General features: G+C 45.1%; 1 protein-coding gene across 1 annotated transcript in view; it reads left to right on the forward strand.

Annotated features, from left to right (window-relative positions):
* Positions 1-1,919: 1,919 nt before the first annotated feature.
* SNAP25 (synaptosome associated protein 25) overlaps positions 1,920-25,936 on the forward strand; it is a 63,012-nt gene continuing 38,995 nt past the window's right edge. Inside the window, exon 1 of the mRNA XM_083856499.1 lies at positions 1,920-2,035. The gene's annotated coding sequence lies outside the window, so the exon portion shown is untranslated. The remainder of the gene's footprint in view (positions 2,036-25,936) is intronic.

Here is a 25,936-nt window from a genome sequence, read left to right on the forward strand (position 1 = left end):
CCTTATCTACCGTTAATATGAATTATTAATAAGTACTAGTATTGCTCTCTCGAAAATCATACTTATTTCTGAAGCACCTATCAGCCAAGCTGTCTGACTGAGAATTCCTTTTTAACTTTCCGTGTGTGTTAGGAAGCTGCATGATGCATGCACACGGACAGCCTGGATTCCAGAGCAGGGCTCACTCTGGGATTCCTCTTGCCGTCCGCAGTGCACACCTAACCCGAGTGCTGGGCGCGATTTAACCCCTGCGGTAACCGGCCTGGAAAGGTTTGTTTTCCCAAAGTGCCGTTTATGACGCTAAATGCGTTTCCCAATCAGGCTGCTCCAGATCCCTCACCTGGAGGGGGGGGTGTCTGCACAGTGTTAATCTCAGGCTGTGTTTACAGCCCGGGAACGTGACAGGTTCTCTCCTTCCCTGCGGTTTCTGTGTGCACAGCTCATTAGATGCTCTAATGCAGCAGGAAGCCCCTCTCGACTGAGAATTCCTTCTCGTATATTTAGCAAACTTTTGACGGCTTCCTTTCAAAAGAGACTGAAGGACGTATTTTCGTAGGAAGAGGGTGAGACTCACAAAGCACGATCTACAGTCACGTTTTTCTGTGGGGAACTACAGAGCAGGGGAGGAGGAATCACCCGCAATTCTCTCTCCTTCTCCCCCGCGCCTCCCTCCCCTCCCCTCCCCGTCCCTCCCCCACGCCCATACAACCATAACACGAGATGAACGCGCTCCAAAATACAGCTGCATCGCCTTCCCTCTCTTCCGGTTTTCTTCGCCTTGGCAAAACGGGGGCGGGGGGGGGGGGGGGGCAAGAAGAGAGGACGAGGATGGAATTATGGCTAATGTGGGAACTGATGTTTTGACTCGGCCCTCCGCAACCTGTTCAGAAAAGCCTGCACGCACGGTGTCAGAGTTAAACCCAGCCAGGGCTCGCTTAGGGCTCGCAGGAGAGGCTCAGACAGGGAAGAGGGAGGCATCGCTGCTCATCTCCTGGTCTGGATGGTTCCATAAATGTAAGCTCTAAGGCTTGTGGAGTGAAAGGGAAAGGATGACTGAAGTTACGGGAGAGAGCATCGCACTTCTACTGCAATCCCAAACCTTCATTAAGATCCCCATTAAGAAATAAATTTTACAAACATACACTGTTTTGGATGAAATGAAAGGATTTCCTCCCCATTAGAAATCACACTGGAGACAGCTCCATTTGCTCCAAATTAGGTATGCTCGGAATGACTATTTTAATTAGTTCATGATAAATAAGCCAGGCACTTTCCTCGAATAGAGTTACCGTTTCCTTCCCCGGCAGCAGTGGGATGTGCTCACTGTGTTCTGTATGTGTTCGTGTACCTGTCCAAGCTTTGTTTTGGATCTCTCTCCCTCATTTTTGAACCTGTCCCTCAAATGATCAGTTACAACACATGTCCTTAACCATGGATTTCCTCATGTTTGGCAGCTCCGATTTATGAGACGGGAGGGAGAAGAGGGAGAATAAACAGATTAACACACCCAGACCCCTAGCAGGATGTTCTGAGAACTAAAAAGAGGGGAGAGAAGGAAGAATTCACACATGAAAATAGAAGCCCACGTAGATTGGCCATATATGGAGTACCGGGGACTTCAGAGGGATACCCTCTTCGGACCACCCCTTTGGCGGAGGAAATCGCTACTGCGGGAGGGCCCCTGCCCCCCTGCCCGGGCGGTTCGCCCGCAGCCGCCCTCAGCCCCCTGCCCCGAGCCCGGCCCCGGGGAGGCGGCGGCGGGGCGGCCGCGGGAGGCGGCGGAGCCGGCGGAGGGAGCGGTGCGGCGGCGATGACTCAAACCTGCCCGGCCCGCTCTGCCCCCTCCCGCTCCCCCCGCCGAGGAGGGCTATTAAAAGCTGCTGACGTAGGAGCGGACGGCCATCTTTGATGAGGGCACGGCTCCCGATCCATTGAAGAAGGAGACCCGCGGAGGTCAGCAGCCTCCTGTCCTTGCCTCCCATCCAGCTGCGGCACCCACCCATCGACCCCGCCGCGCCGCGCCTCGCCGGCCCAGGTAAAGGTGGGAGACCACCGCGGGCACCGGCTCGGCAGGGGGAGAGTGCGCTATTGACGATAATAAAATGGAAAAAAGGATATATTTAAAGTAGGACCCGTTCGGCTTTTTGTCTCCAGCCTCTGGGCTGCTGCGGAGACAGAGAAAAGCAGGGAGAAGGGGGCGATTTCGCCGCCAGCCTCATTCCCGGCTGGAGCCAGGGGAGGCAGCCGGGCCGTACCTCTCGGCAGTGCGGGCGGCGGGAGGCCCGCGGAGAAGGGAAGGTCGGAGGAGAAGGGGAACCAGCGCCATTCCCGGCTCCCAGCGGGGAGAAGGGTCTGCGGGCGTTCTGCGCCGCTGGGCCGGACCGGGCTGTGCCGCCCGGGGCACTGCAGCGCCCGCACCGCCGGGCTGCGGCGGAGCATCAGCACCGCGGAGAGCGCCAGGCCCGAACGGGACAGGGAGGGGACGCGTGTGTGTCTGTCCGTGTGTCCGTGTCTGTGTTCAGCACCGCGGACAGCGCCGGGGCCCGCGCGGGGACCGGAGAGTGAGCGGTGTCTGCGTGTGTCCGTGTGTCTGTGTGTGTCTGTGTGTCTGTGTATGTTCAGCACCGCGGCCGTGGGAGCCGTGGCGGTGCCCCCGCGGCGGCGGCGGAGGCGGCCGTGCTGCAGCGCCCTGCGGCTCCCCGCCCCCCGCCCCGGGGCTGCCCCTCCGGACACGGGACTGGGAAGCGATTCCCGACTGGCGAGCGGCGGGGCTCCCTCATTCCAGGACAGGACCGCGGGCAAGAGCAGTTGTGGTTGTGCAGCTCAGAGTCAGAAGAGGGAGAAATAAAATTTTTAAAACCCCTAAACAAACAAACAACAACAAAAAAGGCAAATAGCATCAGTTCCTGCAATTAATCGGCGCTTGGCACTTCGGCCCCTTTCCCCGGAGAGGTGTTTGTGCAAGGAAGGCGGGGGGTTACATAACGCCCAGCCCGCTGGTCTCCCCGGGGCCGGGCACTGCCCGCAAGGAGCACCGGCGGTCCCCCGGGGCTTCCCCGCAGCCGCGCTCCATCCCCGGCGCTCTGTCCCCGGGCTCTGGGCGCTGCGTGCCGCGGGCTCCGGCGCCGCGGTGCCGTGGCACGGGGGCTCAGCCCGTGCCGGCCCCCCCGCCCGGCTCTCCGCCTTATGTAACGCGGGCTGCCCCGTCACGGCCCCTGGCCCCGGCTCCCCCGACGCCGGCGGTGTTCCCTCCGCCCGTCCTTTCCGCTTCCCGGCACCCCAACCCCCGCAACCCTTCGGTGCGGTTTCAAGTTGGTAACTTCGCTGCCTTTTTTTTTTTTTTTTTTTTTTTTTTTTTCTACGGGGCGAATAAACAAGGGGAGAAAGGGGGATTGGGCTGCGTGTCCAGACACTGCGCTGCGTAGCTGCGTCAAACCGGAGCCGCGGGATCTGCCAGATTTACGTGCTTGGCTTGAATAATTGCTGCCGGTTTCGTTCCCAGCTGAAGACCGGGGGGGTGGGGGTGGGGGGGTGGGGGGGCGTAAATAGGGGGCTGGTCTGCGGCGCTGCCCGGAGGTGGCAGAGCAGCTCCTTAACCCAGACCCGTCTGCTCCCAGCCCTGGCTGCAGCATCTGCAAGGACATGCCTGTCCCACACCCCCACCTCGTCCTGGCTGTGGGCATGGAGCAACTCCCCCAGTGATCAGCACGAGGATGGTGTGGGGCAGCCACCCCTGTGGGTGGCAAGGGAACGGATGGAGCCATCTGGGAGATGAGTGCTCCAGCCACCTGCATATCCCTGCAGAGAAGCCAGTCTATGAAAAAGCGGCAGTGGTTTTCCATTGCTGCTGCATCGCGCAGAAAGGGTCAGCCAGGAGGTGACCACTGAAGAGTTTGGTTCCTAGGATGAGTGCCAAAAAGGTAACAGAAGTGACCAAACCAAAGGTGCAGGCAGGCCTGATTGACAAAAACAAAAGCTTGAGGCTGCCTCTAAAGTCAAGAGGAGTTGCAGAAACGCAGCATGTTACAAAACCAAATGCAGCTAGATAGCAACCCCCAAATAAATGCAGCTTAACTTTCTTTCCACAGCTAACTAGAAAATGAGAGTGGCATTTGCAAGAGCTCTCAAGGGACCAGGGTGTGTGTCCATTGAACTCAGAGGGGCAGTGAAAGAAACAGCAGAATCCAGCCAGTATGAACCCTCGAAATACATCTAATGAGATACAGCTCCACTTCCCAGATTTATTGCGCCGGAGGTGGGAGCTGCTTTTCAGGTCAAGGGAAAGCTTTTCATTTTTCTCCCTATGCTTTAGGTATGGCTACAAATAGCAAGATTAAAGTGCTGAGGCAAATAAAGCATGGTCTCTACCCAGTGCTTACACTGCTTTAAGTGAGTGAGGTAACAAAACAAAACACTTTTCCTGTCAGCGTGAACAACTTCAGGGATTTTTATGTCTATGTGTCACAAGGCTACAGCTGCTGCATTTGTAGCAACCCTCAGGGAAAAATAGAAAGTATATGGCATGGTGTAGGGCTCAGTTTGGTAATGATTTCTTCTCTCAGAAACGAAGAGCAGAAACTGTTTTCCCTTTACCTTGCCTTGTTGTCGCACAATTACTCTTTTTCTTGCAATTTTTTTTTTCCCCTGAATCTTTGTCATAACGTTTTATAACATAAGGAAGGTACTTTCATCTGTACAAATTTATACCCACACACATACTCATTTCAGACATTTCTAGGATTCTAAGCTGAGTAAGACCACAACAGAAGCAGGCTGACTTTGCAGCATTCATTGGGAAGAGTGCATTTTCCTGTCTGTGGAGTTTCATGCCCTGCTACCAATGCAGTCACCTTTGGGCTGGGCCGGTGCCAGGCAATCTGTAACAAGAGACTTGTTCAAGCATTTCAGAGCTTTAGAGTCTAAGGCAGACAAGAATAATGTGTTGCCAGAGAGCTGCTGCAGGGTGCACTTCTCATGTGCAGATCATGATTACCTCTAGGAAGCTGGACTTCGGAGAGGGCATAGGGCTGGTCTATCTACTCCTGGGAATGCTGGATATAGTTTGTTAAGGCTGCAAGTTGTCAAGGAAGAGTTTAATTTTTTAGCTTATTATTTTTGAGCCTCCAACAGTGTCTTTTTCCTTAGTTTCAATAAATTCTGTCTTTCTTGCCTACTGACCTTGCAGATTCAGCTTGCTGCATTGTATTACAACGAGCACTTTCTCAAAAACACACAAGTTATATTCCTAGTTCTTGTCTGTCACTCCTTTGTTACTCCCTCCACAAATGCTCAGACACACACAAACTCCCACCAGCAAAATCTGCCTCTTATCTGATCAAGATTTTCAATATGCTGTTCCACATCCCACTAAATTTTCTAGGACTTTCCACCAAGCACAAAGGCAAGTCAGCTACATAGGTTCAAAATTGTTCTTTCCTGCTTTGTGATGGCTCCAAGGCTGACATTTCAGGATTCAAAAGCAGATCTGAAAAGCCTAGAGGAAATATTTGAACCACTTGCCCTACTATTTTAGAAGGAAATTCAGCTTTGTTCTTGCATCTTTCATCTTGTTCACTTGCTATTTCGTCATCACCTCATGCTCACCTACAATCCTCTTTTAATTCCTACTAAAGATCACCAGGATGAAAGAAACACATCCAGGGGCATTAGGACCCTGATGTGAAGGGTGATGAGTATTGCCTTCTGATTTTGATTACTCCAGCAGGTCTAATCCAAAGTCAGTTGGAATCAAGGAAAATACTTCCCTGTACATCGTTTTGTGGTACTTGTAAAAGAATATTTAGCACTTTAGGTTTTTCAAAGGGAAACAAATACTATGTACGTATTCCCTCTGAAATATTCTGGCATCCTGTGATTCTAACGAGAATGCAATATTGCATTATAACCTTTTTCATTTTTTTATCCTTCTCTTCTTATTTTTGTTTTAATAATAAGAGACGTGGTATTTTATCTTACCCGCTGGAGAAAGCTGAATTCTACTACAGGCACAGGGAGGAGAAGAGGGAAACACTAAGTAATTAATCATGTCTGTTCCTGGCCTTTTAGAGCTGAATGTTAGTGCTGACCAATATGTGCTCTGTCTGGCTATTTAAGAGATTTTTTTTTTCTTTAGAGCTACCAGTGCTTTATTTCACTTTTTGAATGGGATTTAATTTATTATTAGTCCCCATTGTCAGTAAGTGTGAACTGGCATAACTGAGTGCTGTGCTACTCTACAGGCTGATAATCTTTCAAGCTGGGACTCCTTATTGGTGTGTTAAACCAGAAATGAGTTGCTGAAGGAAGCAGCTCTTCTAAAGACAGAACTCATTTAAAATCCTGCCCTTCCAAACCCCATCCCTATTTTTTCCCGGCCTGGTCTCATTGTGGCAGACCCTCATGGCCAGGCTGCCTCAGAAATGGTGACAGGGAGCAGTGATGAAGCAGCAGAGGAGGAATCCTGCATGTTACGCCTCTATTTCAGGTTGGGTTCTGCTGCACTCTGCTGGTGCATAACACCAGCAAAACTTGAATATGGTGTAAAACCCAGGAGGCAGCTGAATTTTTCCTAAAGGTACAGTTGTGTGCAGAAAAAGTCAGAAATTCCTAGCAGTAGCCATTCATTTTTCTTTCAAGCTGGGAAGTTTTCCTGCATCCCAGTAAGTGCACAGGAAAATTTTGCTTCTTCCATCAAGTTTTTTTAGGCAATATTCTTAATAGCTGAGATATTGCCTTTGTGGAGTTGAAATATGAAAGAAGAGAGGCAAAGCCAAGTCTCACTGTTACAAGTGCCTAAAACTGAACGAGAGGAACTGTTTCTATGTGTTTTTATTATAATTATAGTTTTCCTTGTGCTTTTGATATGACCAAGTTCTTGTGCCAGCATTTACTGGTAGAATCTGTGAGCAAAATGAGTTATCATAGACTATGGCAGTGCTAACAACTAAAATTTGTATCCTAGACATTTTACAAAAGGATGTCTCATGTAGGTGATTTGGGAAATTAATTAATGATTTACTATTTCTTCCTCAAAACCTACAAATTATCGGGGAGTTACACATACATGGCACTGCAGTTCTTGCTGGAGAATGTTTGTAATTTTGCATTGATCTCTTCCATCTCTCACATTTTCTCAGTAGCATTCCCTTGCTATAGATCCCAGAAAATCTCCAAAGATTTTCACTGTCACTTGTCTGTCAAAGAGACTAGAAGTTTAGATTGAAAACTAAAGCTCTGATCACTTCACAGCTTGGTGCTTGTCATGCTGTATTTATTTCTAATACTTATTCTCCACCCAAAGGAGAGGAATTCTGTTCCTGAATTGCCACATAGTCGTAGAAGAAGTAGTAATTGTATTTTTCCTTTTGTATAAAACAGTTATTTGGAAGATATGCCAACCTCTCCTTTGGTTTGTTTTTCCACTCCTGGAAATTTTAGCTCCCAGTGGAACTGTGCAGATACCAGTTCCTTGATCTGTCTTACAGAGGTAAATACATTTCCTCCAGCTACTCTAAAAAATTTCATTAAACAAAAGTATACTTCTTCAGAAGAGCTCATCTGTCAAAATAGTGTTACCATTCACTGATTCTTTTTTTTAAACAGGAACAGAAGTCTCCCATGCATATTTAAGCATTTTTTAAAATAAAAGGTACTAAAATTAGCTTCACTATGCTTTAGATGCAAATTAAAGTTTTCTTTCTCCTCCCTGCCCTAGTATTTTTTTTGTTCAGTCTTCTCCCATTCACATCCTTAGGCACCTCACCGTTCATCTCAGAGGGATTCAGCCAAGCTCACATTTCTGCAGGCATCAGGGAATTGCTGTTTGGTCCAGCCCAGTGGTTGCTACTGCCTGGAGCCTCTGCACCCTGTGCCACACAAACCTCTGCGGGCTCAGGGCGGCTGTGCCTTGCAGCGCTGACCCTGCCGGACACTGACATCATTAGGAGAGAAATTTCTGCTCCCTGTTTATTAGGCACAGACATCTCACAGGGGTAATTTGCCCCTGCAGAAAACGGTAGGAAGGCGCTGGCAATTAATTGGACTAGAGATGTTCAGTAACATCTGAAGTTCAGATATTGGGGGTTAGGGATTAAAATACCACGACTGCACATGGAATATTGGGATTCAGGTGCAAGTACTACACATTAAATAAATGTAACCTTTGCCAAGTGCCATGATTGCCTCAATCCATAAAAGAAAAAGCTGAGATTAAAACAATTTGCAGTTTGCATCCCTTGGCTTCAGATGTAGGACAAGTACCCCCTACCTTTGAAAAGATATTTTTATGAATATTAGGGCATAGCAGTTTCCACTGCCTAGGGGTGGTGACCTTAACTCAATACCCCTAAAATGCAACATTCTCCCAACAAATGTAGTTGTCATTTACCTAGAATTTGACAGAGAGTTACCTGTGATTGGTCCTTTCAGGTTAGTAAAAAGCTCGGCTGGAAGGTGCCATATAAAAAATCCAGATTATTACTGTTGCATTCATGATAGCAAGAGAAGACTGTGATCTCAGACCAGAAGGTGAAGGTGGATGAAACATTTGTGCATTTGCTCAGGCATTACACAAGACCAGGACTTTGCCAGAGCTTTGTGTAACTCCAGAGCTGCACTGAGCTGCAGGGAGAGTGGGACTGAGCCCTCTCCTTTCTGCAGCACCAATTGCAAACCAGTAACACGACAGCTGAACATACAGCCCAGGTATGTTCTGAGAATGTTTGAGTATATCAGCCAAACATTTGCTTTACCAGAAAGCATTCGCTTAAGTGACACCCAAGGATGTGAAAAGCCCTCAAGAAACAAACCAAAGTATGCAAGCCCAATTAAATTGGAATTCACTGGACTTCCAACAGCCGGTTCTCCCCAGAGAGGTGTTTGTTTTATTTGCTTAGCTGTACGGAGACAGCTACTGGTTGCAGACCTTACTGAAGGATTTCCTGCAGCTTTTCAGCCATTAAAAAGGTGTTTTTGGGATATAGAATTTGCAGTTCTGAAAATATAGGTCTTTTATTATACCAACAGCAGAGGCAAGAGGCAGAAAGGCCAAGAGCAGCAAAGGGGTTTAAGATGGTGCTGGATGAGTGCAGGAGGGGGATTATGTGGCATGGCTGGTGGTGGTCACAAGAGACTGGACTTGCTAAGGCAGCAAGTCTCTTCAAGTCTGATGTTCCTAAGAGGTTTTCTTATTTAACAGAAGAAGAGAGGAAGGGAAAAAAAAAAACAAAAAAACAAAACCACCCACACCAAAAAAAATACCAAAACAAAACAAAAAAAACCCCCCACGCCTGCATGGTTCTTTGCTGTGAGTTTAGTTCACTTTAGAGATGAGCATGTCAAGAGACAGTGGAAAAGCCCCTCGAGGCACCAGGAATGCACTAAGTATAATTGAAAATGCTCTAGACTGCCTTTGGAATGCAACAGTAGGGCCATCTGCAGGCTTTAGATTTTCAATACTAGCAAGGTATTTTTAAATAATTGTGTTGTCTCGTTCCCTTTTTCTTAATTAACTGTTTTAAATAGTACAAAATAGGCTGCTCCTGAAGCAACTTGCAGGCTCTGAGGATCATTTTCTAAGCCTGGTAAACAAGAACAGGTGTGCACTTGTAACAGGCTGACAAATAAGAATGCAAGAGAGCTGCCAACGTCACACAAAAGGTCCCCAATTTCCAGATTAATGCCCAGGGCACCTAAGGTTACAGTATTAAGCAGGCTGATAGAGGGTAGCATGTGACAGAAGAGCTGAGCAGCATCTCTCATCCTCTGCGGGCCTCAATAGCTGTGTTGCCTTTTTTATTTTTCTTGGAGTTTAGGGTGTCCTCCCACTCCTACATCAACTTCTGCAGCCTCAGCTCTTTGCTCTCATCATGTTCCCCAAATGCCCTGAGGGAAACCACCGTCTCAAGAGAAGGAGATGCAGAGAAAGACCCCTTTCAGCCCCATTTAGGACAGGGGGCTTGGCATGGACAGACAAGGCTTTACAGGCAATGTGCCACCCAGATCAGAGAGGGACAACAGGGAAAGAGTAGGGAGAGAGAACACAGTGCAGGTGGAGATGAAGAGCTAACTCTCAGCTACAAGGACCCCAGTGTTTCCCTCTCCTTTGACTGACTCATTGAGTAAGAGGCCAGAAGATGTTACCCATCAGTGAACTGAACCCCCTAAACAGGACACCCCACAGGTTGCAGTACTTCTCTATCTTAACTGTTCGTCCAGCAGTACAACATTCCAGGTTTGCTTTCAAAAACTGCCTACAGTGAAGAATATGACAATATATGGTTTTTAATTGAACAGTGAAATCCAATAAATTCTTTATTGTAGATGCAAGCATTTATCTGCAAAGTTATTAAACTGCTATTCAGATTGATGAGCAGCTCTGCTGCTGCCATACTGTGATTTTCCTATGGTCACCTCTATTCCTTTATGGAGTAACACTGGCTTTCCTCTTTAGAGTTCATATTCTCAAGAGCTCCATTCTTCCCAGTAAGGATCCCATATTTCTGTCTTTTCCTTGCCTGCAGAAAGCCTTTACTTGTACCTAGAGGTTTACTCACAAAACTTTTAAAAGGCTCCCCAGCCTGGCAGGTGAAGAGATAAGACACTGATCCAAAGGTCAGGACAGAATCCATGATGCTGGAAATTAGATGTTCAAGCATAGAAAGTGAGACTCCAAAGCTGTTTAAAGATTTCAATTTCTTCACCTTCTTTTTCTATTCTGTTTTTGCGGTGACATTTCCAAGAAATGTGTTATACACTCAGCTGTTCTCCAGGCAGAGTTCTTCCATTCATGCCTGCAGTCAGAATCTATTTCTCAAAACAATCAACTTCCTGCAGCAAGGAAGTCAGAGACCTTTCAAAATTTAACCAGGTTCTCCAGTATTGTCAAACACAGTAGGCCAGTTCTTGGTCTTGGAAGAGTCACTTCATCTTAACTAAAAAATAATCCACTGTACAAATAAGGATGAAGAAGAGGACAAGAGGATAAAAAATAGAATTAATAACTAAGGGAATGGAAAAAAACCCAACAAAGCACAAACCCAAACACACAAAAAAAGATAAAGGCCAGCAGACTCAAGAGAAAGGACAAGATGGGCTTTTTGTTTAATTCTCTTTCTTGCTGTTTTTTCCCTACCAGCACACCATTAACAATTACCCAGACTTAAAAAGTAAACATCAATCCCCAAGTTTTTGATAGAATCCTTTTAAAGGTGTCCTGAAGTGTTAGGTTATAAAACACTCCTGGTGCCCAGCCTGCATCCCCTTAGCAGCCACAACCTTTTGTTCCATCTGTGCATTTCACAATGCAGAGGGGGTGCAGAGGTGCATCCTTACTCCCAATCTCAGTCTTACAGGCACATACAGACAGCAGGATGGCAGGATCTGTGAGCAGTGTCCCCTGCAGTGGGTGTCTCAGAGACAAATAGCAGAGCAAAAGGATAACTACTTGCTACCCACTCACTGCGGTGTTGGAGATGTGCACTTGCTCTGCAGAGCTTAGATTGAAAATGAAAGCAAATCTGTGTTTGTGATATCACAAGGCAGAGCCCAGACATTTTTCCTTTTGCTAGAAAGCCTAAAAAAGGCCCTCTTTTCAAGTGTGTTAGAAATAGAAGCCTGTTTCAGAAGAGACATGAACTTATCAGTGCAAATTAATAGTGCCAGATGGGGGGTTAAATTGCTGCCTCACAGCTGAAGACATGTGAGTGAATGAAAGTGGTAGAATGAAACTATAAAAAGGGGATCATCACAAGTGATGAGATCCTACTGCGACGTGGGATTTGTGAATGTCGTGCCTGTGCTTGTAAGCAGTTTCTCAGATGAATGGTTTTATGGGCCGGAGCCAGGGGGAGAAGGGAACAAAGTCATGGTCATTTTGGAGATCACGTCTCATAGTGATGGTTTTACTGCTTTGTTGGGGACAAGCTGTCCAGCAGGACAAGTTACAAAGGATTATCCTGGAGCTTGTCTCCTGAGCTGGCACACAGGAGACAGGGAGCTCACCAGGGCAACCAGAGAAATGTGGCTGTGTAGTGGGTCTGTGTGGCAAGGTTTTGGGGGGGTATAAGAAGCAAATTATGTGAGAAGCTGTCAGAAGCGTCCCCTGGGCTCAGTGGAGCCAGGGACAGCTGGGTCCAAGAGGGACCTGCTGCTGACCAAGGCTGAGGCTGTGAGTGATGGTGGTGGCACCTCTGGGATAACAGGTTTAAGAAAGGGGGGCCGGGGGGGAACCTGCACAAGAGCAACTGCAGCCAGAGAGAGGAGTGAAAAAATGTAGGAGGAACAGCTCTGGAGACACCAAGATAGAGATGCTCGAGGTGCTGGAACAGAGATTCCCCCACAGGCTGTGGTGCAGACCATGGTGAGCCAGCTGTGGCCCTGCAGCCCATGGAGGCCCACAGGGGAGCAGAGATCCACCTTCAGCCCAAGGAGGAGACCCATGCCAGAGCAGGGGCAGGCCCTTACAGGCTGTGACCTCATGGGGAGCTTGCACTGGAGCAGGCTCCTAGCAGGACCCAGGGAGAGAGGATCCCATGCTGGAGCAGGTTTGCTGGCAGGACTTGTGATCCTGTGGGGAGCTATCACTGGAGCAGCCTGTTCCTGAAGGACTGCACCTGTGCAAGAGGCCCATGCTGGAGTAGTTCAGGAAGAACTGCAGGCCATGGGAAGGACCCAGTTGCAGAATTTAATGGAGAACTGGCTCCTATGGGAGGAACCTCATGCTGGAGCATGGGAAGTGTGTGAGGATTCTTCCCCTGGGGAGGAAGGAGCAGCAGAGTCAATGTATGATGAACTGACCACAGTCCCCATTCACTGCTGGAGGGAGAAGGTAGAGAATCAGGGGTAAAGTTGAGCTGAGGAAGGAGGGAAGGGTGGGAGGAAGGTGTTCTAAGACATGGGTTTATTTCTCATTGTCATACCCTGATTGGATTGGTAACAAATTCAATAACTTTCCTCAGGTTGGGTCTGTTTCACCTCTGAGAGAAATTGCTGCATCATCTCCCTGTCCTTATCTCAACCCACAAGTATTTTGACATATTTTCTCTTCCCTGACTTGTTGAGGTTGTGGCTTTGGTGGGCACCTGGCATCCAGCCAGGGCCAGCCCATCACAGGCTGTTGAGCTGGGACAGCACTAACTGGGTCAGCTTTCAGAGCAACAGGGAGCTTTGTCAGGAATACTCCAGGTTTAAGGGTGTTGTTACTGAAAGAATGGCAAGTCTTACGTTAGGAGAGCAGCACTTTAACATAGGTATCTTTCAAAATATTTCAGTGGGAGAGAAAGATCTGTTTGGCCATAATTAAGCCCTTTTTAACTCTCTGGATATGGTAACAAAGGAGCCTGGTCACAAAGCGAATGTCTGGAGTTCACATACTTCAATAATGCACAGCTGCATTACACAGAGGACAAGGTGTGGAGCTGCTCCTCCTTTCCACAGGAAGTGCAGTGGGCAGCTGGAGCACACAGTGCACAACAGAGGCTCAGGAAGCCTTGAACACTATTGTTTACATGCCCCAAGAAAACAAACCTGCAGCTGTGCTCTTTTACTCTACACAAAAACCGACAGCACCACCCTTCCCTGAATCTCAGAGCTAACAGTGACTTCATTCTGACTGAGAAACTCGGCAGAAAGTTACATATGTATAAACATCCTGTGGTTTGCACAAGGCAGCAAGGTATTATATTCCATAAAACCCTGAGTCGATTGAGCATAATAGGTATTTTGCTATGAGTCACCATCTGTCTAAAGGAGAACGTGGTCAGGTCCTCTCTCCAGCACTGCAGAGTAGAACTGACTCACCTCTACTGGATCTGTTCTTTCAGTCCAAAACAGAGGCAAGGCTGAGAAAAGTGGCTCATCAGCACCTCAGTGATCACGTGGTCGAGATACGCTCAAGGTGTGACGCACTTGAAGAAATCAGAGAGCAATTTGCGGCAAACTCATTATATAGTGAAATCCCCATCATTTTCTGTGTTCTGGGAGTGCTCACCATGAATTTTGATTTTCTTTAGCTTCCTCTTCATCTGAAATTATTTGATGAGTCTGTTTTCAGAAAAAAAATCTCTGGATCTTCAGACTGCTCACTGCACACATTCAAGGCTTGACCTGTACTGCATTCCTTCCATGTTGTCCCAAGGGCTTTCTGCACCCTTGCTGAGTGTGCAAGGGCTGAAGGTGTGGGAACAGTGAAAATCCTGTGTTTCAAATCCAGAATTTGCTCTCTATGAATATTCCTAATTAAGTATTTCAAAAAAAGCTTTTTTGGTAGGCATTTTTTCCTGTAACTTTATCCATAAGATTTTTTACAGAAATCTTGACAGAGGCACGTGAAATAACCTTGTTTTGAGGCTATTAAAATGCAGAACTGCAGCTGGATGTATGCTGGTCCCATTTCCCCAGTTGAGCTATCACGTTCACCTCTGCAGAAATAGCAACTGTCACAGCAACAGTCACAAGAGATGCAGCCCTCAGAGAATCACATTGAGCAAAGAAAAATAACTAGGACAGTGATTTAGCTTGTCTGGATTAAAATGTTCCTCATAGATGCTTTAGTGTTGTTAACAGTCATCCTAAAGGAAGATGACAGGCTGTTCAGACCTGCCATGAGTAACACTGAGGAACAAACAGTTATTGAAGGAAGGCTAATACAGTATTATGCATAGAAAATTCTAAGCAAGTTCCTGGGAATGCTGGAACAAGAACATTCGACCTGAATTTCAGAAAATCCCTTTCTGTGCTGTCATATATTGGGGTATGGGGAAAAGCCATCAAACTTGCTTTGAACCTGTGAGGTATAAAAAGGTTTTGTTTTGGGTGGGTGACAGCCTCATTTTTGCAAACTCATAGTCACTCTGAGATGGGGAACGTAACAAACAAGATGCAGGGGACTTGAGATAGAGACGTGATTATTAATAAAAAAATTTAACAGAACTGCCAGGACCTGTCTCTCTTCAAAGGGAGATGAATGCATGTGGACTGGTGAGGGTCATCAGCAATCTGGCATTCTTTGGGCAAATGATACACACTGCAGGGCTGCCAAATACAGATGGGCTAAAGGGAAATGTCCAGATGTAACTGCAGATGTCATAGGAAATTAAGCCGCTCACTTGTGCTTGTGATTCAAGAAGTTCCATTTCTAGGTCAGATGACAGCTTAGTTGGCCATTATTGCAAACATCTCTGACTTTTCTTGAAGTTTTCTGCCTAGAACCCATAAAAAAAGCAAAGGACAAGTGCCATTTTTATGGGAAGCACATTGTAAAGCCATGTGAAGAATTAACTTTATGAAAGTTAACAATGAACGAAGGAAGTCAGTTGTTAAAGGATGAGGTTGTTTTGTACTCAATAAAAAAAGATACACTAACAAAAGGAATTGCAAATATTTGTTGTCACTGTGAAAGCCAATATTGCCAGTTTTGCATATGTAAAAATGTAAATATTTGTTCTGGTAAACACAAATATTACTGTTTGTGATCAATTAGGTTTTTGACTAAACTACCAGTAAAGTTTATTCATCTACTCTGTTGTAGTGTCCTGGCAAATGATGTCCTGGTGTAGTTGTGAAATATGGGTCACTGAGAGATTAATGGTTTGTTTAATAAATAGACCAGCAAAGAATATGGAAATACTGTTTAATCAATGCTGTTGAAATGAATTTGTTTCAGAATTCAATCACCTCACTCTGGATAAATGTCTCCATTACTGCTTAAACTAATTAGTATTTCTCACATGAGGACATTTCAATTATATGGCAAAATCTGAAAGCTGAAAATGCAAAATATTGGGGGAAAATTTAGTATTTTAGATTAGAAATGTTATGCATTTTGTACCTATTCCAATTCCTGAGAGAACAGTCCTTCCCTCCAGAAGTAACATAACCTATTGCCTCTGTTTTAGTAGCTGGCTGCCTAAGTGTGTATGTGCAGAATGTGTGACAAGGTAGTCAGATCCCCAGGCAGTGAAAACAGAGTTTTGATTTGCTGGAGGAAAGAAAAGGAATCATTTCTGTCAAAGCTTTGAAAAAGATGACAGTAATTTTTAGAAATAAATACTTACACTTTTTTTTTTTTTTTCTGCAAAGCTTCCATTTACGTAAGGAATGAAGAATTTTAATCTTCTTAGGAAGCGCTTTGATCGTTCTTTGATTAGTTTATAAAATGAGTATATTGCACATTTCCAATGAAATGGGAAACTTTTTACTGTTTCTTTGCGTACTTGTGTCAGTCTCTCTGTCTGGCATGAGCCTCGTTCAGCTCCTGCCAAAGAGTCTCTGCTGATGAATGACATTTGTTCTATTGTTTAGTCCCAAACCCCCTAACACACTTACACTGATTATAGACTGCAGAGCCAAGAAATACTGACATACAATCAGAACTGGGGAGAGAAGGGGACAAAGGTTTTTTTGTTTGTGGTTTGAAGAGGCTAAAAAAGCCTTCCCAGCCTCATAACTTTGGCAACAGAAATGTAATAGAAGTGGAAAATGTTTACATCTCAGTTTTGGATGAGATGAATAAGATGAGGAGCAGTTTGGGCTTCTCACAGTCCAGCCATTTCTGGAGATGTTCCATCAGATGTCTGGGATAATATGGAAGCTGTGGCTGGCAGCCTGTGATGCAGGTTCCTGTGTCTTCTGGAAATAGCATTAAACAAAATATATGGCCTTGAAATTTATATTGTTTGGTATAGCAGGTGCTGTGCCATGGGTCATAGAGAAGGATCTCTTTTAAATCAAAAAATGGCTGGAGAAATAATATCTTAACACTGGTGTCCTACTGAATTCTTACTTTTACCACAGCATACACATGTGATGGATCCCTTGTGGTACCCTCTGGGCACCTTCTAAAGTCTCAGGCTCTACAAAATTGCCCACCAGAACAGCTGGAAAAGCTGAACACAATTCTCCTTTCCCTGGCTTTGCCCACACTCCATGCCTCTTCTGCTTGTGGGCCTTGGAGTGTCTTAAAAGAAAACAATCTGATAGGAGCTTCTGTTCCTGCATGGCCTTGGATGGGCCTGAGGTTACCTGTTATCCTGGGAAGATTGCCAAGGCACCTGCTGGGAGGTGACTTCGGGGACACACGGAAGGCTCATATCCTGTGATCACCTTCTGTCTAACTTTTGTTTGGTCATGTTTAGAAGCTGCCCTGACCCTGGGGGTGGATGACCACTGAGGGGCAGAGGACAGGTGTCCACTCTCATTCCTGGGTCTCTGTGAGCAGTTGTTGATGCCATGAACCTCTGGTGCTGTGCCCACAGACCTTCAGTGTGGGACTCTCTCTGCTCCTCAGTGGTTATGGACTTTGTGTCCAGAGGAGCAGGCAGATCCCAGTGGTGGGAAGGCAAGGGAAGGGGAGAGTGCACCTGACAACTCATAATTTCTCTTCTTAAATGGCATAAGCAACACAACACTGGGTTTGGTTTTTTGCATTTGGTAACTTTTTGGGCAGGGACCCATAAAGGCTCTGTTAACAATTCCAGGAGCCAGACTGTGCTGACAGGCCATCTTCACATCGCTGCCTCCGTTAACCATGTGCAAGAGTTAATCAGCAGTGGAAGGGTGGAAGGAAGGAGCCTTCTCAGCAGCCCAAACATGGCGCATGCTTTACCTAGTCAGGCTTCACTGCCTCAATGACATTAATTTGCTCCTGACCTAACGCTCCCAGCGCTACAGTTCAACGTGTTTATTAATTCTAGGAACGAGCTTTCAGATGAATTTTATTGTTGCACTGAGACACAACGAGGTGAAGATATGTGGGTTCTATTCTATTTTCCATATCTATGCCATAAAATGTTGCATTTGTGCTGCTTGTATTATTTGTGAGCTTGTATTAGCAGTTAGCTTAAGGCCTATTGAAATGTCCTGGAAATGAAATAGCCTCATTAGGCTTTGGGGTAGATTTCTTAAATTCTTGTTCATTTTTCAAGTCAAGGAAGTTGGAGCAGCAAGGCTTGCCAAAGAACCAGGATCCCTATGTCATGAAAAGTTTCAGTAATCTGGCTCAGACACATAAAACTGCTGGAAGAAATTTCCCAGTGGATGATCACTCCTGCCATTCATTGACTTCTAACAGGATTCATGGGTTGGTCTATTGTTTTCCATCTCAGGGAACTTGACACATTCCTCAGAAGCTGGCACAGGTTATTATGGAAACAGTTGCTTGGACTGAGTGGAGTCATTTTGGGATGTAGAATGGGAAGTGCCATATTTCAGTAGCAGAGAAATTTCTTTTACTTGCTATTGGGCTCTGCTTTCAAAGAATGATTCTTAAATATGAATAAATATTGATTTTTCATTACGAATAAAAATCTGCAATCAGACAAGTTAGTCAATATGAGCTACTTTGAAATTAGCCTTGTGAGCTAAACTTTGCTACCCTTGGGTTCATAAGGAAGATTCTATTGCTTCAGTATGAGAGAGATTAATGCCCCTGAGAAAGACTGTGCAGGAGTTTTCTTTCTCACCTTTGCCTGACAGGAAGAAGGATTTTTATAGTTCATTAAAGAGAGTGACCTGTTCCAGGCTCTTAGGCCAAGCCCTCAGAAAAGACAGATTTTAAATCCTTCCCTCAATGAACTCAGCACTAGTTTAGCTCACCCAGCCCAAGGCACTTCACTGCTTCTCAGCTGTGAAGAAAAAGAGGCATTAAGAGCCCTCCCTCACAAGCTGCTGGGTTTTTTTCTTTAAATACAGAATTAATCTAAAATAAATTTCCTACATTTGCCAGTTTCAGCTACAGCTACAGTTATTTCCTACACCAGGACAAAGTTATAAGTCAGGATCTGTATTTTGGGGTTCCTGAAATTCAGATGGGAGCTAATTTTGCTTCCCAGACTGCTGGCAGCTGTCTACTGGGCACTGATGATGGTTTGTGTTCATCCAGGGCCTGTCTGAAGTTCCAGACAGTGATTACCCTTAATGTCTAATGAAACCTGAGAAATTAATTAGTCTTTTTTGTGACTCTGCTATCCTGAATTACTTAACCTGGATTCAAGGCAGCCTCATGGGGAGGAACGGGGAATGCAGGGAAAAGGGACAGAAATAGATAATCTGTCAGCTTGTTGTCGTGCCTCCCTTCACCTCGGTTTGAACAAATGCAGGGCAGAGCACAAAGCCTCGCCAAAAAACTGCACTCGTCTCTCCTCCCGAGGCTGCCAAAGCTGACCCCTCTCCTCACCAAGCACCCCAGGGAGCTGTGCCAGGGCCTGGTTCAGCAGTGCTGGATCCTGCAGCGGGCTGCAGACACTGCAGCAGCCGACTGCAAATCCCTGGGGCAGAGGCTTCAGTGCATCAAACTAAACAGCAGGATGGACACTGCAGCACCCCCTCCTGCTCCCCTCCTGCTGGAATTTAACACCCAGCAAACCTCCTCCTCAGCATCTTCACTGCAACCTTGGAAGGAGCGCTCACAGCAGCAGCTCACTGCGGAGATTGCAGTGCCCTCTGGTTTGCAGGAACTGGGGATGTTGCAAGGAGGTGACACCCTGGGAAAGGAGGATTTATGGGTCTGGTTACAGGCTGTGGGAGAGGGGAAAAGGCATCGCACTGCTGCTGGAGCAGAGGAACCCAGTGAGGACAGGCAGGTGCTGCAGAAAACATGAGGGCTCACAGCATCCCCCTGAGGAGGGGAGCGCTCCTCTCTCTCTGGCAGCCGTCCAAAGTGTAATAAACCCACAAAATGGATTATTTTCCTTTAAAAATAAACCATGCCCCCCCACAGACTCCTTAAATAAATCTCTTGCCCCTGTTCTCTTCGGCTCAAGGTCATCTGGAAGTGCAGCCCTTTCACTACAGCCCTGGTATTTCAGCACGAGTGCGGAGAGCAGCGAGCCCCAGGGCTGTGGCTCCCTGACTTTGTCCATTGCAGGTTGCATCTGGGCTAAGCCTGGGGAATTTTTGGACAACAGTTTGGCTGTCAGTCACAGGGCTCCGAGATTACAAGAGCTGAAGTGCAGTTACAAAGCTTTCTTAAGCCATTAACTGATGTAAATGACATAAATATTCCCCTTTTCCCTCAACAATGGGCATTTTTTTTATTTGCTTGAACAAGGAGCTTTTAGTCTACCAGATGGGTCCAGGCTGTATGTCCTCAAGATCTGCTCCTTCAAAGCTTATAAGGGTAACTTCATTTAAATGTGTGGCCTTCAATCTACCCTTGGGTGAACTGTGAAGGCAGCAGCTGCACTCCAAGATCTCTTACACCACATGGATTTTCTGCTGTCTCTGCCACTGGGGCTTCAGGAAGGAAGGCATCATCTCCTTCTCTTTATTCACTTATTGAAAAATATTGTCAGCATAGTGAAAGAAGTTCTATCTGAAATATCTGAAATGGGCAATATTGCTTACAGAAAACAAATTCTATTTTAGACACAGAATTGTTCCCACATGGTTCTTAGGTCAAGAATGAAGAACCATGGGTTCTTCAGGAATTTAAATTACATAAAATACACAAGCAAACAATGATTACTTTAGATTTAAATTGGATTACATTCAAATGAAGTTCATGCCCCATCCTGCTGTCTTTACTTACAGGAGTAGTATTTATAAAGGTATAGTAAAGCATGTCAATATTCTTGATTGGAACTTATCTTGCTAACAAATGACTTCGTTAGCAAGTATTGTTCTTGACTTCAAAATGTTTCCATTTCTAAAAATCCTCATACATTTGCAGGAGGGGTAGAAGTGATGGGAAAGCTTTCCAAAACTAAACCCAGCTGAAAAAATGAAGGGATTTTGGCTGATACTGAAAGAGTCTTCTACCCAAACCTGAAAAGATGGCTCTCTACTGGTGGATCTCAGAGAGGAGACACATTTACTGTTCCCTGAACAGCTGCAGCAAAAGCCTTGGGTGCACCATCAGCTTGAGACACCTCACGTTGAGCACTGCCTGCTTGGCTACTTAGAAGTGTGAAAACACCTTATGAGGTAGAATATTTTCTAATGCCTGATCTCACAAGCATTCCCCTAACTCCCCACTGGGGACATCTCCAGAAGCCACCTACCACTGCTGAACACACCTTCTGGGGAGATGTTCCTCTTGTTCAGACATTTCCTCCTTGTCACAGGCTGTTCAGGTGTGCTCAGTGTGCAGGGCCGGCTCGGTGCCACCACAGGCTGTGCTGTGCCCTGTGGTCCTTGTCACACTGCAGCTCTGTCAGCCTTGGGGCCTCTTGCTCCCAGCCTGGATGAAGCACCCCTGGGATGCTCTGGAGGCAGCACTGCTGGAGGTGGCTCGTCCTTGGGACAAGCTGTGCTCTCCTACAGAGCACTAGAAAAGCAGCTGATACCCAGAAACTCTCTGGATTTATGCTCAGGTGAATGAATGCAGATGTGCCTAAATAAATAAGAGTCTTATGAAGGTGGAGAGGTTGGAAGGCAAATCCTGTTTTTCTGATGCAAATCAAGCACTGTTTTAATGTTTAGAAGAATCATATTGGCTGTCACTATTCATCCACTGCAAGGAATAATTTATTTCTTCCTTTTGGCATGGCTTTTTATAAAGCCTCCGGTCTTAAAGACCCAAAGTCACCTCATATGGGTCCCAGCAAAGGCAGAAAGCAGTTTAGGGATTTAAATGAAAATAGAATTGGAGCTTCCATTGCCAGGCAGTGAGGCAAAATCCCTCTGCCCTCAGCTGTGTGCACACACTTTGCTTGGATCTGGAGCTGTATGATACTGACAGCAGAACTGTGGGAATATCCAAGCACAGTTCTGGGAAAATCCTCTATTTGATGAATTCTATGATTTTTTTGTGACCAGTGTCAAATGTCAGCTATTAATTTTTTATTTTTTTTTTTTTGCTGAGTTTACTCTTGCTGTTTCTGTTGTTAGTATGTGAATTGCTCTTGTCCCAGCTCACTGCTGTGGTTCATCATCCAGCAGCCAAGTAAGGAGGTTGGTTTTGTTTCAACACGTGGTAGGGCCAAAGAAACCTCTCAGCCATGTTATGTGTGGACCTTCACATTTGTTCCTCAATCACTCCAACTTCAGGTGTGCTTTTATGTTTTAGATGGCTATAAGGCAGCCTGGTTTTCTGCTCTGTTTCAGGGTATTTTGTGTGCTGTTTTCTTCATTTCTACAGCACTAAATGCACCCTCTTGCCCCCAGCAGTAATTGTACCTTCATAGCTCAGGGGTGTGAACATTGAATATTAAGGATTTCAGCAGGAGCCCCTATGTACCTCTATGTTGCAAACAGTTGCTTCCCAGGAGCCAGACTGCTGCAGCTAAGAAACAGTTAATTGTTGCTTGTTTTATTTACATGATCAAATTTAATCTCTTGTTGTACTGTTCAGCAGAGCTCTATAAATCTCAGGTGACCCCACAAGACTTACCCAGCTCTCCAGTTTCCCAAACCTTCCTCCCGCAGATTTCAACATATCTATCCCCCTTAGTGAGAACAAGAACTGCAGCAGGGAAGAGGGATCTCTTTCAAAATGTTTTGAATTCTGTCCTTTCAGGGCCAGCATCTGTGGGTTGATGAGATTCAACCAATAATGATGCAAGTGTAGGACCTACAGGGACAGGGACAACATTCCCATAATGAACCAGAAAACTTTCTACTCCCAAACCCAAATTGAAAGGAAAAGGTTAGAAGCCAAACCAGACCGTCTTGCATGCCCTTGCAGGCTTTAATTCCTTCACAAACATGTGCAAACTCAATAAAAAGAACTAGCTAAATAAAAATCCCCACACAGAGAGAAAGATTTTGATCCTCTATTAAAACAGTTTGAGCGGAAAGGATTTTGCAGCCTCTCTGTTAATCTGCTGATCACGGGGTTGAAAGCGATGCCCTTGAGGCACTATCAAGCCCGTTGTCGAATTGATTGGTCAATAAAAAAAGAAAGGAGGAAAAAAAAAGGAATAGAAGTTGTGCTCTTGTATTAGTACAGCTAAATCCTCGCCTGCAAGTCTGGATAATCTTCACTGGAGGAGTGCACTGGGGTTTTTCTTATCAGCCTGTGAAGGCTGAAATGGACTTCTGAAGAAAGAGAGGTTTCTCAATCACCCTTCTTCGAATTTGTATTACTGATTCCTGGAAAATGAGTAGCAGCCAGGAATTAGTTGTAGGTATGAATCAGAAAGCAGCAGTAGCCTTTGAAAACAAGTGAATAAGTTTTGCATGTCTGTGGGCTGCTATTATGCATTCCTGTGGCTAATAGAGTTTGTTGCTTGACACTGTAGGACAAAAAATAAAGATGAAAGACTCCAAATATTTCAGAAGGCAAAGAGCATAGAAAAAAAGGCTTTATTGTCTAATTCTTACTACCTTTTATAAAGTGTTCCCATACAGACTTAACATGGTTGGTGAATAGGAATGACACCTCTCTAATCCCATTGGTTAAACTAGAGAAACACCAAAACACCACCTGGAGAAAGATTCTTTTGAGAAAGGAGAGTTGTTTGCCAAGATTGTTTCGAGAAGAAACTTTCTTGAGAAATTTTTCCTTGGGAAAAAGCAGCTGCTAGCAGGCTAAAATCTCTCAGACCCAGAAATATCAGGCCCACATTACTTAGCCTAGAAATGGCAGATGTTTTCAATACTTGACTTGTAGCATTCTAAGTGCATCCACTGTATCCACATGACACAGTCGTTCCCAATTTATTGGTTTTGATACAAGTACTCACCAATAGAAAATGGTGGGTATGACCCAAGGATCTTTCCATTTAATTTTCCAGTTGTGCCCAGTGAAGGAAGCAGCCAGATCTTCTCTCTCCCCTGAACAGCATTTGCAGGGTTTTAGGAATGGGTCTGGACTGGTCAAGGGTCCAGCTTCCCTTCAGGGAGATGAGCTTTTTAGCAGCAGCAGGATTTTTGTTATCGTGAATTTGTAAAAGAGCCTTGAAATAATAAAATTTAAACTTGCAAAAGGTTTAGTGGTTTAAAATTGGGTTCCCAGCCCTTTTTGTTATATAAACTGCCTTTAAAAAAAGATACTCTGCTGTGGCCTTAAATTGTCCCTGCTGCATTTTATGAACTCACATATGTGTATCACCTGTGTATAAACAAAGAAGGAGGGGAGTTAAAAACTAAGTAGGGTCCTTTCTTTTTATACCACAGCTATAGCTATTTCTTTTTTTCTTGAAAGGAAGTAAGCTTTTCAAAGTTCATGAACTCTTCTTCAGCTTTAAATCCTGCTTCCATGGTTTAAGTTCCTAGCAGAGACCATGACACAAAGTAGAGAAGAGAGGAGCCAGGGGTAGGAAGTGGCAGAAAGTGAGCCCTGAGCCAAGACCATGGCAAAGCATGAGACATCCTTGGGGGATACTCAGAGCACCCTCAGAAAGGGCAACCTTTTTCTTTTTGTTTTGCTTGTTCATTTCTAAAGCTTCTTTGCCCCAGAAAGAACCCACTGGCTGTAGTGGAGAGGTGCAGGAAGATTCATTTTGCATAGCAGCTCCTTGAGGGGATGGGCTTTTGACTCAGGCCTGCAACTTTGCTATTTTACTGATGGTGTTGCATCTTGATGTGACAGTGCCTTCACCACAGATGGCTGCATGCAGAAGGAAAAAAAACACCAAGCTGGGAAGTTCCTTCCTTCTTGCTACCTGCTTCAGATGCTGTATGATGTGATAAACAGAAGGCTGGGTAGACAGAACATGAATAATCAGTGATAACCAAGAATCTCAAAGACAATGAGATAATTTCTTAAATATCTCTTTTTGATGTCCCTCATAGCTGAAAAAAAAATTGTCCTTCAGTTAAAATTCCAATTCTACAAATAACATCATCACCCTGGTTTCATAATGCTTATATTTTGTCAGCTGCTGGTTTGACTCTGACGACTTAGTTAAAGAAGATTTCTTCTAAAAATATATCAGCCTACTGCTTGAAATGCTTTTACCACCAGGCAGAAATGAAAGGAAAGGATGTGTATTATAAATATAATGAATAGCTTTGTTTGCCATAAATACATGTCAAGAGGGGAAATGTTGTCTATTTACATTCCTGATGCCCTCACAATCACAGTGCATTTTACTCACCTATTGAAGTATTTATATTTAGCAAGAGCTGCATTAATTGAATTTTCTTCATTTCTGTTGAAGGTCCTTACTGGTGTTACACAGCTCAGGGGCAGGGGTAGGTGTGAGTCCTGGGCTGTAGAGAAATCTTGCAAATGCAAACCATGCAGAAAGAAGTGAAATGTCAGCTGGGTGTGCTGACAGCCCATAACAAACAAAACATCGGGGGATCACCTTATCTCTGTCTATCGCTTTGAAATCAAAGTTTTGACAACATTGATGACGACAGGGTTAACTATGTCACTGCCAATCTTTCACATTAAAATACAGAGTTATTGTTCTTTTGCCTCAAAATGCTTTTCCATATTTTTCCCTTCTATCAAAATCAGCAGCCATTTCACACCAAGCTTGTAAATGTGCTACTTAAACTCACAGCTTGTTTCAGCCAGTCCTAGAAGTATCAGAACTACTGAGGATGGGATAACACACATTTTTAACATACAAATGAAGAACTTCACATCTGTTTTAACTGTGAAGTTATTCATTGTTACATTCAATTAACTTCTTAAAAAATCACTTTCAAATTAAATAAAGTTACCACAAAATTTCCTCCTGACTTGCAGACTTCCAAAAAACTGCAAAAGAAATTAGCTCTGCTTTGTGACGGACCAATGCAAATGTGCTCCCTTTTCTTGCTGTAATACTCGTGGGTTTCCTTTCTATCATCCATTTAGCCCAAAATAATCCTTCTTCAATTTGTGGGTTTCCTTTTTATCTTGCATGTAGCCTAAAAATGTCTTTCTTCAGTTGTCAGGCTGCCTTCTTGGATCATTATAAGAAATTTGAGGATGATCTCTACTGGTTTGCATTTGCTGCCATTGATTTGATCTGTGTGTAATACAGAGTGTGAAACTCTTCTGACGTTTTGCAGTGACTTTGCAGAGGCAGAGAAGACGTAGGAAAGGTTGAGGCAATGTGGA

This window comes from Zosterops lateralis (assembly GCF_965231275.1).
Source record: "Zosterops lateralis genome assembly, chromosome: 3".
Taxonomy (NCBI): domain Eukaryota; kingdom Metazoa; phylum Chordata; class Aves; order Passeriformes; family Zosteropidae; genus Zosterops; species Zosterops lateralis.